The 13,702-nt window shown below is 43.0% G+C and overlaps 1 protein-coding gene across 3 annotated transcripts in view; it reads right to left on the bottom strand.

Moving 5' to 3' along the window:
- Window positions 1–13,293, bottom strand: part of HPCAL1 (hippocalcin like 1) — a 104,273-nt gene extending 90,980 nt beyond the window's left edge. Inside the window, exon 1 of one of the 3 annotated variants that reach the window (XM_048498590.1) lies at window positions 13,149–13,293. The gene's annotated coding sequence lies outside the window, so the exon portion shown is untranslated. Of the gene's footprint in view, window positions 1–12,140; window positions 12,245–12,718; window positions 13,097–13,148 lie in introns of those variants that run through there. The other 2 variants (XM_048498581.1, XM_048498600.1) reach the window with 2 other exon arrangements.
- Between the last annotated feature and the right edge of the window lie 409 nt (window positions 13,294–13,702).

Here is a 13,702-nt window from a genome sequence, read left to right as displayed (position 1 = left end):
TTGTAATAGATAGTACTATTCAATCAGCAAATGGAGAAATGTTTTTGCAGAGGCCTTTCTGAAAACATAAATTCCTTGAGCTGAATCCAGTAATCAGTAAATATAATAATCTGAGATCTTTCCCTTTCTCCATCCTGAGAAACCCTTTCCAGTCCTAGGAAAGTTAATTTCTACGGTCATGGGATCCATATGGACTAACGGCTTATTGGATTAGACACTGAATTGAGGAGAGTCCAGGAGCCAAGATCACTCCACCTATCTATACCATAAGCAGAACAGAACTGAAGGAAAGTGACGTGAAGGCAATGCTGTCCTCTCAGCAGAGATCTTGACCCGCATGGCTATTAGTGGATCCTGCAACCCCTGGGAATCAACTTGGGGCTTAGAGGGGACTGCTGAGGGTGGGGAAAACAAGAGAAGCATCTGAAACCATCAGTTCTTTCCACTGTCTAATGTATAGTGAACAGAACTCAGGGAATGAACATTCTGGAATAAAAGTGATCTATCAGGCTTAGCACAGTGTATATTAGGGTAGATTTTGTCCAAAATGAAAAAAAAATCTCATTTTGCCCATAGATGAAATAATTAACCCCAGTTCAAGAAATCAGCATGTTCTCCAATTACCTTCTATTACTACAATGTTCCTGTTCTTCCTCCACAAAGTCTGGTTCGATTAGCAATTTAGCAGCATCTATATTACCATCCTGAAAGTCTGATGTCAACACAAGCCTAACCCTAACCCTAACCCTTTAGCTCTTCCTTTTTGCAAACTATTTCTTTACTCACAGTTTAACAGCTCCAGTTTTTTGTGAAGTATTTGCACTTAAAGGTTACAAAGCACAAAAGCTGTTTAAAAGAAGCAAATTCAATTATTTCATGGAGCTTATTTTCATGAACTTGAGCAGCATGATTCTGTCATCTCCAAAGAATTTACCCAAACAGAAAAGAACTGAGTCAAGCAGTTCACATTTGTTTCTCATGTTTAAGCAGTTATACAAATCACATCCCTTCTCAGGCCTGGCTCAGACACAATGGTATACTAAGGCAAAATCATGCAGTAGCTAACCATGAAGGAGCTTCCAACTCAGTCATGCAATCTGTGCTTCCTTGCCTCATGCACAGCAAGCTAATTAATTCCTTCTGCAGCAAACAACAGTTTGCCATTACAAACTAACTACGGTTTCAAACTGGAGATCAGGAGTCTAATCAGTCAGTGCTCAATCTTTTGGAAAGGAAACACAAGGACCTGTACACAGTTCTCCAGGTGCAGTCTGACCAATGTAGTGTACAACAAGGCTACGACACCCATGATCGCATTAGCCTTTTATTGCCACTGAGATCATTCTAACTGCTCATATTCAGTTTACAGTCCACCTATACCCTAAGATGTCATTCACACATGGCTACACAGAGTGCATCCCCCATTCAACCTAAGTCCTTCTCATTTTTGTTACCCAAAAGTAGAACTCTGCACTTATCCTTATTGAATCATATGCAGTGCAAGGCAGGGTGGAAAGTTTACTTTTACAAAAAGTTGATAGCTTGAAGATCCAAAGGAAAGCATTAAAAAAAAGTGGTAACACCCTCTTCTTTAAAATGTACTTACACAAAATGAAAAGCTACCAACAGGCATTTGCAAAAGTTAGTTCCAGAGTACAGTGTCAATTACTAGAAAGTGGCTTTAATGTACACAGTGCAAAAAGACAGACAGCTCGGTAAAATTAAGATGGACTGCAGTTATCAGAGCACTTGCAAACTACATGGATTTTTTCCCATTTGCTGATGGGATTTCAGCCATAAGTAGAGGAGCTCTATTTAATACATTTTTATAAAACTGAAGAGAGAGGGAATCATACAGTTGTAGGTCAAAGGCATTTGGAAGCAAGTAAATATTTGCTCAGTGAATCATGGAAAGAGAGGCACCTTTTATAACCACACATATTCCCAATTTTTAACCTAGTATCCACCAATTTTAAATTGAGTTTGCTTAAAGTGGTTTACAATAAAACAAGCTTATAGGTGAGCTATCTTAACTAAGCAAGCTATGAAAGTACCAAAACCCAAAGACATCAACAAAATTCATTTGCTTATCCTAGCCAGTTCAACAGTCTTCCCAGAAAAAAAACAAATGCATATATAGTAACCAAACACTAACAGACTGCATGAAACTATGCCAAGTACATTATCTGCAAACAACGTGATTGTAAGGAAAGATACTCCAGTTCAAGCCCATTCATTTCAATGTGTTTAGGCTGGAGTAGTTCAACATAGGATTGCACTGAATAGGTTTTTGTTTAAAGGCAACAGAGGACACATATAATTCATTCCAAAGTTAGGGAAGGCCAGAGGAAACAACTGCCCCAGGTGTGGGCAGAGAGGCTGTGCATGCTAGCTCAACTGCTGAGCATGTTGTGCCTGGCACAATGAGACTCACACATCATGCATGTTGCTCTTGCAGGGTCTGCAGGGCAGTTGCAAAGCAGGCTAGTCCCACCACCACCTCACCTCTCCTCACCCCATGCTGGCTTTCCCTGGTGGGCAGGGGTGAGGCAAAGGGTGGAGACAAGCTAGTGCCCAGAGAGGGAGAGACTGGCTGCAAACTCACCTCCACCCCTTGCTTCGCCTCCATTCCTCACACACCAAAAGTTTGAGGTGATGGGACCAGCCTACTTTGCAGCCACCCTGCAGAGTTCAGTGTGGACCACACAGAAAGAGCCGGGCTGGGAGGTGGGGCAGGGAACGGAGCAGCTTCCCTCCATCCTGGGAGGTGGTATGCGTCATGCCCCATCTGGTCTGGCGAAGAAGTTCCTTTCGTTCCCTGCAGGAAAGTCCAGTGCGAAAGTTCTGTCCGTCAGTTCAGCAGCAGGTACCCTCAGTCAGAATCCACAGCTCAATTGGCAGGGCTTGTGAGGGGGGGAGGACTGCTTCCTTCCTCTCCCGCCCCCATTCCTGTGTGTTCACAAAGAATCATGGAAGTGCATCTGCCAGTGCTGTGATGTTTGTTCTGACAACAGCAAGGGGAGAGGCACTGCTGTTGTTCGCTCGATTTCTTGAGTCTGGCCTTCCCACTCGCTGTCTCCTTTCCTACCTGACACGACTGATTAATTTTTATGAATGTGTTTAATTTGTAAATAGGGGAGCAGGAGAAAGATGGAGGAGAAAGGGAAGCGGCTGAACCTTTCTGCAGATGAGTAATGGTTGGCCTATTTTTACGCAGGTATTTTTGTTTATTTATACCCTGCTTTTCTCCCCAAGGTTAGTGACCAAGTGGTGAATATGGAGCATTTTGTTGTACATCAATAAGTAAATCTGCTTTCAGACTTATTTTAAAGAAATGTGCAGGTGTGTGCTGTACTGAGCTGAAATCCCTGCTTGCAGTGAAACTTATTGAGTGACCTTGGACTGGTCATTCTCATACAACCTCAGTTACATACCTCACAGATTTGTTGTGATAGTAAAATGGAAGGAGGGGAAGAACTGTGTATGTCTCCTAGAGTTCTTTGGAAGAAAGATACGATAAAATGCATTAAATAGATAGTTCATTCTAACCACCTTCACTCTCTCACCAGAGAAATACAAGAAATAAGAGCCTTGTTCTTCTGTTCTTCCTTAGAGCACCTACGGGGGACTACAAACACAAAGTATTCTTTGTAATTGGAAAGCTCACATTCTTCTTCAGCAACAGACTAAAAAGTAGCACCTTGCCTTCTTAGCGCTTCCCTCTTTCCATGGGTCACACCACCTTCAGAACTGTACCTCTCTTGCTGGAGATGGATAAGTGAGTGGCAAAGATAACTTCACTCTAACAGTGGGATGTTGTGTGGTTTCCGGGCTGTATGGCCATGCTCTAGTAAAATTTTCTCTTGACGTTTTGCCTGCATCTGTGGCTGGCATCTTCACTCTAACAGTTTCCATTTTTTCGTTCCTGAAGCAACAACCCATATGCTTGTAGGATTTTCAGTCTATGGATACCATGGTAGTAACATGCTTTGGATATAAAGACTGCTCAGTGTACTGACTGACACCATCAGTGTTGAAGTCAAGTTCTTTTCCTTCTCCTTTCATTTGGTCAAGAGGTTATAAAATTCCAAACTATACCAGTCTAGGTATGACTTTCTATAATCCCTCCTTCCTTTTTTCCTCCTCTATCTTCTTTTGTCTACACGAGCTAAGAGCAGGCATATTACACTGGAAATTTAAAATAATGTATACAATTCTGGAATGCTGAATTTGAATTTTACAGGGGTGACAAAAATCAATCTGTCACAGATATTGTCAGAAACATAGGGGAACAGTGCTGGACTTAACCAAAAAGATCATAGAAGATGCTGCAGCACACATATATAGAATAAACTTGGCCTCTAAGGAAAGGATGCAAAGAAAAGAGGTCCAAGAACAGAATAGGTCCAGAACAGGTAGGTGGGGCTGAGAGAGCTCCATAGAGCTGTGACAAGCCCAAGGTCACCCAGGTGGCCCAGAACAGAATAGCCTTGAAGAACTGTAAGAAGAACACAGTGATGACGATTACCCAGCCTGGTATAGATTAGAAGTCTACATTATCGATAGATACAATCTGTTCAGCTCCGAGTGCAGAAGCATCTGAGAATTGTGAAAATGTCCAAGAGTTGAAGATATGATTCAAGGATGGAAATATTGGTTGAAGACCAAAATATGTTCACACGTATGAGAAACTTATAATCATTTTTAGATCAGACTTTATCAGGATAAAAAGTAGTGAGAATGAACTAACAATTTTATATATTCAAAAAGATATTTATAGTTAATCTTGCATGGCATTTGAAGTTACAAGATAATGAGTTGGATAAGAATTTGCACCTCCAACAAGGGGGCCATTTTTAGGAAATGATTCTAAAATATAAATATGAGAAGTTCTATTGATGGAGAGTTTCATCTCATTAGGGGCTCCTTGCCCGTGACCTGCTCACTTTGGGTAAATGAATTGCTTTCCTTTAGATATTCATGTAACAATGATAGATAGAATAATATTTTGTTGATTTAGTCTATTTTAAGAATCCTTATACTTAACAAAATAAGCTTAGAATGAAAGCAAAGACTCTATAACAGCATTTACTTCTGTATTATATTGAGAATGGACCTATAGTGTTACTGAAGTGTACCTTTTGGCAAGCTAAATTATCTGGTATATGAAAGCTAACTAGATGCCTAGGGCTTCTTAAGTGCAAGCCTGTACCTGAATCAGGCCTGACTAGAGTAATCCAGAACAAATAATTTCATTTGTCCCTGTCCAGGAACTTCAGTGATGGGCGGGAAATAATTATGCAGATAAATACATAGATAAAATTAATTTAAGATTTTACTTCAATAAAACTGTTTTATAAATTAAATGTTTTGCATGCCTTGTAATAATTTTCTTTTAACTAACTTATTTAGTTTTAACTGTTTTAGGAGTTTCTTTTTTCTAATGCCTATTAAAGGTTTCTGAAATCTGAAATTAAACACTAAAGGTCAATTCTTTGAAAGGTAGATCATCCCACGCATTCTCCTCCTCTTTCTCCTCCTGCAGCAGTAGCGTAGTGGCTAAGAGCAGGTATACTCTAATCTGGAGGAACCAGGTTTGATTCCCCGCTCTGCCACCTGAGCTGTGGAGGCTTATCTGGGGAATTCAGATTAGCCTGTACACTCCAACGCACGCCACCTGGGTGACCTTGGGCTTGTCACAGCTCTATGGAGCTCTCTCAGCCCCACCTACCTTACAAGGTGTTTGTTGTGAGGGGGGAAGGGAAAGGAGTTTGTAAGCCCCTTTGAATCTCCTACAGGAGAGAAAGGGGGGCTATAAATCCAACTCTTCTTCTTTCTCCTCAGCAGCCACCAAAGTTCCCAAAAACCAATCTATCTATATATATAAAGCTAACCATCTGTTTGTTGGTGACTCCCTAACGCCGAAACGGCTGGACAGATCGCCCCCAAATTTTCACATGACGTCCCTCCCTGTTGCGGGCAGGTAATCGGACCTTCAAATCGCCAAAAGTCCATACCTGAGCCAGGTAAAACATCTTTTTCCTGGCACACCAGGCCATGAAGCTGGCTGTGTTTAACTGTCACCCTTAGAATGTTCGTGCAGCCTGTCTGTCTGTGGTCTGAGGGCTTGGTATGAGGGCTTAGAATGTTCGTGCAGATGGGCAGAGATGAGCAGTGAAAACAGTAAACAGGTAATACTGTTAGGTAATACGAGTGGAAGTAAAACACATATTAACACACTTTGCCGTGGTGAGACGCCCAGGTGGGGCCCCCCCTACACACACATGCAGGTAACTTTCTACTCTCTGTGCCTCACCCACTACTACCATTAACAACACACATACATACTCATCCACATCCAGCTCATCCTCACACACCTTCACTCTGCCCTCCCTCACATCTGCTAACCACCACTTACCCACTTCCTCACCCATATTTGCCACAGCTCTCTTTTACTAAAAACAAGCTGGAGTTTGCCTTTTTCTTCTAAGAAAATCTGCGGGATGGGGGCGAACCAACACTACTGGCTCTGCTTCTTTTGCGTATGGCCCTTTAAAAACCCAGGGAGCTGGCCTCGATCTGAGCGCCTCACCACCCTGCCTCTGCTGCCTGCCTGGGATAGCCTCCTTGCCCCAGTTCTGCCTTACCCAAGCCAGGACTGTGCATGTCAACCAGCCTCATGGACAGAGGGACTCGCACTCTGGACAGTTCCGTTGTGGAATGGAAAGGGTTACCTTATACCAAAAACCAAGACAGAACCATATAATACTGTGAATTGAAAAGGGAAAGAGGGATTCCATTTGACTACCCCAAAAGAAGAAGAAGAGGAAGAAGAGGAAGAAGAGGAGGATTTTGGATTTATATCCCCCCTTTCTCTCCTGTAGGAGACTCAAAGGGGCTTACAACCTTCTTGCCCTTCACCCCTCACAACAAAACCCTATGAAGTGGGTGGGGCTGAGAGAGCTCCAAAAATCTGTGACTATCCCAAGGTCACACAGCTGGTGTGTGTGGGAATGCACAGGTTAATCTGAATTCCCCAGATAAGCCTCCACAACTCAAGCTGCAGAGCTGGAAATCAAACCCGGTTCCTCCAGATCAGAGTGCACCTGCTCTTAGCCACTATGCCACTGCTGCTCCCAAAAGGCTATGCTGGGGATCATTGGACCTGCATGGACATCTGTGTGGGTTGCAGACTGTGATGAGAAGGACAATTGCCACAGCAACGTGTGGCCGGACCCTGCTAGTTGTCTCTAAGATCCCCAGGAATCCATTTTTTTCCTGGCTTCCCTGAATAAACTGGGTGGTAGCAGTGATTGAAAGGCAAGTGTGAGATCTTGCTAGCTTACTTGCATTCTTGGGTGTTGAACAGGCACACAGAGTGATTTTCCCACTGGCAAGATTATTGGTCCTCTAGAGTTGTCTTTGATACCATGACAACTGTTTAAAGTTACAATGGAGCGGCAAATTCTCTTCGCCTCCATTTAATTACTTTGCAAGGAAGCTTCAAATCAGACAATAATTAAATCGTGTCACATTTGTACTCAACTGCCTGTGGACATGTCAAGATATATGCTGTTGATGTGCATTCCACTCTTGTATAGTTTATTCTATCCTATAATCCATTCTCTTCCACACCACTGCTTAAGAAAAACAAACGTCTTATCAAAGCAGGTTGCAAAACGTACAAAAATGAGGCTGGTTTTAAAAAAGTGATATTGTAACTAGGCTGTCAATCCTTGTTTGTCAACCCCCACCCCCCAATAAATCTTAGGTTGTTACATGGCAACAATTTTCCATGAAGTTCTTATTGCCACTGTGAATGCAAAGACAAGAGCATCCACATGGTTGCTTCCCTCCACATTTTCCTTAATGCAGCCCTCTGCAGTTGCCAATTCCTGTATCACCACTGGACAGATTTTTCAGACTTTAAAAAGAATCCAAAACTGCTTTACAATGCAACATAGCAATACAGTATTCACCATTTGTTTTCAAAAGACCAGAAAAAGCACCCTGGTGGTACTGGGGGAGGGGCTGAGGCAAAAGAAATAGTACTATTGTAAAAATATATATAGGTTACGACTGCAATTTCTTTCAAATCTCGTGTCAAACCAGCTACAGCAAGGATGAAAATAAATTAGAGAGAATTTGGCAGTGGACAAATAGGAGTGATGTTTGTATGGATGATGCAAAACAAGCACAGATGGATGCCAAAGCAAAGTCTTCTTGTAGAAGGAGCAATATAGGAAGTTTGTGCAAACAACATGTTTGAATCCTTCTCCCTCTCCATTAAAAACCATCCACAAAAAAAAAAAAGAAACCTTTAGAGGAAATTATGGCTAAGAGTAATTGTGAAGAATTCACAGAATGGGATGGTGGGAAGTGCTGTCAAGTCACAGGCAACTTATGGTGACCGCATAGGGTTTTCAAGGTAAGAGACAAATAGAGGTGGTTTGTCATTCATTTCCTCTGCACAACAACACTGGACTGACGTTCCAGCAGCATTTTCTCCTAATTGATTATGCAACTTTAGTGTTACATACATATGCTAACATGGGCGGATTCCACTTAACACATGCAAATCACGCTTGCAAACTGCACCCTTAACACTTTTAATCCATGCAAATGGTTCTTTCTCCCACCCTGGACATCCCACGGGTATATATACTCTACTTGCTTTACTACCATCAGATCAACTGAAGATGCCAGTCACAGATGCAGGTGAAATGTCAGGAGAAAATGCTACTGGAACACGGCCACACAACCCAGAAAACCCACAACACCCTGACACTGGATTTCTTTGGTAGTCTCCAATCCAAGTACTAACCAGGACTGGCACCGGCTTAGCTCCCGAGATCTGATGAGATCAAGCTAGCCTGGGCATCCATGTCGGGGCTTTACAGAACAAATGGACACAACTACGTCCAGTCTTGTCCAGCAAGAAAAGTGTTGTAGGCCTCACAATTCTGTTTATTAGTTAGAGCATTCTAAGGGGGAAATGCTGTATTTCTGGATTTAAAAGCTACTTTCCTTCCAAATTTTAATTCCGAAATACCAATGAATTCAGCAATTATGTTAAAACCCCATTCTAGTAAAATTATTGCCTGTCTGCACCTACAGTTCCTCTGGTTTGTTTGTGAGCTGCCCCTCTTTCCCAAACCGGGATTTTAAAGGTTTATTATTCTTCCTCTGTGTTCGTGCAGGCTGAACAACATTTCACTCTATTCATTTTCTTCGCAAGTTCTTTCATTTTTGTTCTATTCTCTGAAGTAAAGCAAGCGAAGACATCAACAGGCCAGGGGAAATTGTTTATCAGCAATAAACTGGCAAAGTTCAGATCGTATGCATTTGCTGCATTTCAAAATGGCAACATGTTCACTTTCAAATGAAATGAGCACTGTATATTTAACTGATGAGTTCTATAGACAGAAGCCTGTCTTCATAATGGAAACATTTATAGCTCAGACATCAGCGGGTAGCCACTGTTACCTTACTAATACGGTCAACCTTAGCAAGAGATAAATTACTCCTTGCCAGGAGAAATTAACTCCACTGTGACCTAAGCTCCCTCCTGTTTCATCATGTCATGCGTCCCAAATTCATACACATTTTTCTATGAAGAAAGATTGAGATGCTGTAGTCTATCAAGCACAAGAAATTTAATTGTTAAAGAAAAATTACCACCTTTCTTTTTACAAAGAAAAAGGATTGACTAGTCTTTCAGCTCCTCTAACTACAAAACCAACTGCAATTACTACCAAATCATAACTATATCAATATGTGCAGAAACAGAGCCAGAACTTGACAACATAAGCAATGTTTGTATTGAAGGAACCTAATAACATTCTACAAAGTATATCTGGTTTTCAAAGTCTATAAAACCTATTGAACTTAGTGGGACCAAGTATATACAGTTGGATTCATGCATGATCTTCGGTCATTTCTTAAAAAACTTGATTATAGAAGAATGCACTAAAGGAGATTATCATACTATTCTATATTTAACAAAGAACAGTCGTTTACTAAATTTAATAAAATAAAATCAACTCCTGAAAGTAATATTTTCCAAACACGGTGCAATATAACAGTAAATGTTCCCTGCTGGAAGTACAAATAATGCATCAATTTCTTATGCAGGTTATCCTTCCCCCCCTCATCAGTTGCCTTGGTAAACCTTTTCAAAATAACGGCACAACAAATCTGAAATAAAATGTTCGTTATCTTGAGTTTCATTAAGTTGTTCTGTAGTTTGCAAAACAAAATAAGAATGAAGGAAGACTAATCCGTAATAAACACAGTTCTAGAAGAATTTCTGTTTGATTCAGAAATGAATTATAGATGCAAATTTGTTTGTCACAGACATCAGTTCCATATCCATGGTCAGTCAGATCCAAAGGTGCCCTTGTGTCTTTCACCAGCTTGGTGAATTCACAATTTCCATATGCTCCCCTACCAAGCTGCAGCCCTCTATGCTGCACCCATATTGGAGGGGGGGGGGGAGATTCATTCCGTAAGAACATCAACACTCATAATTCATCAGATAAAATCCATTTGTTACCAAAACATACTTTCTACCTCAGCGAGGCTTCAATTAAACAAGTGAGATCACACAGATACATCAAGTAAATCCAATCCAACTGACAATACAACTAGACACCCCTTAAAATAATCAGGGACACAGTTTTGGTCACAGCATTGAGACATACTACTGAACATGTGACATCAACCTTTTGGGAAAGAGCTATCACCTATGCTGGTTAGACGAGACAGACTGGACAGTGATCACATAATAATGATAAGGGGTAGGGATAGTCAGGCAGGTAAAGGAAAGCTAGACTGGGGTTCAGGGAAGATTTCTTAAAGTAGAAAGCTCATTAATAAGTACATCTGAAGGCGCTTTTGTGCATGCAAGAGCAGTTCCAGCTGTGCGAGAGAAGGAATAGCAGTACGGAATAGCCGTACAACCCATCATCTACTAGGGAAAATAAACCTCACAGACCAATTGGCAGGGCACTCCAAAGTCACGATAGATTAACTCTTGTCACAGCTTTTCTTTTTAGTGTGGTAAGGAAGCAGTGAAGGGATTTTTGTAAGAACAGAGGCGAGGCAAGCTTTACCACAGCAATAGTTTACCCCAGTTCTCACTCTAGTTTAAGGTTTTCTTTTCAAGATGGCTCCTTAACTCAAACATTACGATAGGGCCATCATTCTCCTCTGCTGTCATCAGTCCCGTTAATGCAAGAAGCATTTACCTGAACCTACACAGTTTTGTGGCTACGATTTTTTGATCAGGACAGACTTTACAAGAACTTGAGATCAGTCCTAGAGCTCAGAATTATATTTACTTGGAAATAAGCTTCACTTAAATCCATACTATAGCTAAATAAGCTTTAAGACTAGAAGAGTAAACTCACAAAATTTTGAAAGACAAAAGGTAGTCAACTCAAAAACAGAATTTCACATTTCAGATGCTGTCAAGCAAAATGTACCCCTTCTCCTGAAGCAAAACCTACTTGTACAAGGTGGGCATATGGCGGATTTTGTGTGTCATTCCCCAAATCTCCAAAATTCAGAAATACAGTCAGAAACTAAAAATACACCCTCAAAGAAAAGCTGCTGAACCAACTCAGACCCTCTTACTCAAAATAATTTACCAGTAAGCGCGGCCATGCAAATCTCACGCACAACTCCTAAATGCCATACCTTTTTACTGGGTATACAGATAATTAGCCAGATTTTGGTTTTTATACCAAGAGAAAAGCAGGTTGTGAATGATACAGAAAGAAATGCAATCATCCTGTACAGGGGAAGGGGGGAAGGAGTATCTAGTTAATCTCAGTTAGAAAGCATCCTTTATAATTTGATAACAGCTTAGAACTTTGTACAATTGTCCAATCAAATATTAACTACACTTAACTCAAGCCTCGTGAGCATAATAGTCATCATAGTAGCATTTTGCTGTAGTTGCTAATTTGCATCTGCACAAGCACCAAGCACACGGGGTGGGGGGGGGGGGCACACATATACCGGACAAAAATGTACAGAAGGGAAAAACTTAACATTCTTTGTTCTACCCTACAGCTAAGCGCGCTTCGCCTCATACACAGGACAGCTATTTGTTTCGAGGGGGGAAAGAACGTCACCTTTAGGACTTCAGTCGGAATTCGACACACGTTTGTGGCTAACCAGACACTTCCGGCATGCAAGGAAGTTACAACTTAAACAACATCTACGAACGGGCGAAGTAGTAGCAGCGAAAGCACCACCTCGTTGCAAATGAATGGAACTCAGGCTGCCACGACTTGCGCGGAGAGAAAAAAGTGACTCTTCCGGCTGGGATCCTCGCAGGCAGACTGGAAGGAGCGCAAAGCTCTCTCCCCAGTCCGATTCTGAGCAACCAGGCATGTCGCCTTTCCAGGCAGGCACCACCGTTTTTACCTACAGAGTAGTCAATCTCACGAGATCCTTTTTAAGGCAGGAGGAGAAGGGGGTAAAAAAGGCACCCCCCACCCACCCAAAGTGTGTATACGTGAAAAGCATAACGCGTCGGGAAGGGGATTAATCCTTGTCAAGTTGTTGCTACACCCAAAGGGTAAAAGGTGCCCCTTAAGCAACTCCCTTGGCGAGGGATAGGGTGGAAGGCATAGGGTGAAATGCCAAAGCGAGGGGGTCTTCGGAGCCCACCCATCCCACCCCAGCGCCGCGCCCAAGCCCTCTTTACCAGCCTCCCAGCTGCGCGCTCGTCCTTCCCCGGAGTTGCTACTTCCGCAGGGCACCGTGCGGGACTGAAGGTTTGCGGCCGCCGGCGGGGGCAGCAGCAGCTGAGCGTTTTCTGTTGCCGCCGCTGTTCCTACTTCCCCTCGTAGCTGGCGAGGAGGCAGAGCAGGAAGAGCGACGAGAGGAAGCCAGCAACGGACCCACGCGGCGGCCAAAGGCGGAGGAAGGAGGCAGAAGTTTGCAGCCGGCCAGTTTGCAGCCTCGGCTCAGTGGCCCATCGCGCGCCAGCACTGCGCGCACCGACCCTCAGGAACCGCAGGGAGTGCAGTTTAGATTAGAGAGCGGACCGACCCCGACCCCCGAGGGGGTGGCCCTTGCGAGGACAAGAGCTGCCCCGCTCCCGCGTCACGGCTTCCCTCCCAGCCTGCACACACCTGCCCGGTCGGTGTCCTCGGGAAAAGCAGCCGCGCTCTGCACAGGAGGGGGCGTTCTCTGGGTTGTGTTGCGCCGCCAACAGCTTCGAGGGCCTGGGCGCCTCCCGCTGTTGCGTAGCGTTTGGTCTCGCCTTCCACACACCCCTAGTAAATATGCACACCGCCTAGCTAGCCGAAGGCGAGTGGGAAGTTGGAAGGAAGTCTCTGAGCGGGAGGTTTGGGTTTGCTGGGAAATGTCCAGTTGCCTATGAATGAACAATGTCTGAACAACAGGGATGTCTGAACAACAGCCCTGCTTGGTTGCTGTACCTGAGGTGGTAGGCAATTAGCCTGTAACGCTTGCCAGTGTCTTTGAATCTAGGCTAGGTAAGGTTGCAAGACGAGTCTTCTAAATCCTATTTAATTTTGCTGTAGACCGATTAATGTGGCTCCGGGACTACTTTCATGGAGTTTGTCCCTCCAAATAAATATAGTAAGCCAAATTATCAGAAGAGCTTCTATCCGTATGCTCCTTTCTGCAGCTACAATGATTGCAAATGGGCATTTTCCATTGT

This window comes from Sphaerodactylus townsendi, linkage group LG01 (assembly GCF_021028975.2).
Source record: "Sphaerodactylus townsendi isolate TG3544 linkage group LG01, MPM_Stown_v2.3, whole genome shotgun sequence".
Taxonomy (NCBI): Eukaryota; Metazoa; Chordata; class Lepidosauria; order Squamata; family Sphaerodactylidae; genus Sphaerodactylus; species Sphaerodactylus townsendi.
This window is presented reverse-complemented; position numbering and strand designations above follow the sequence as displayed.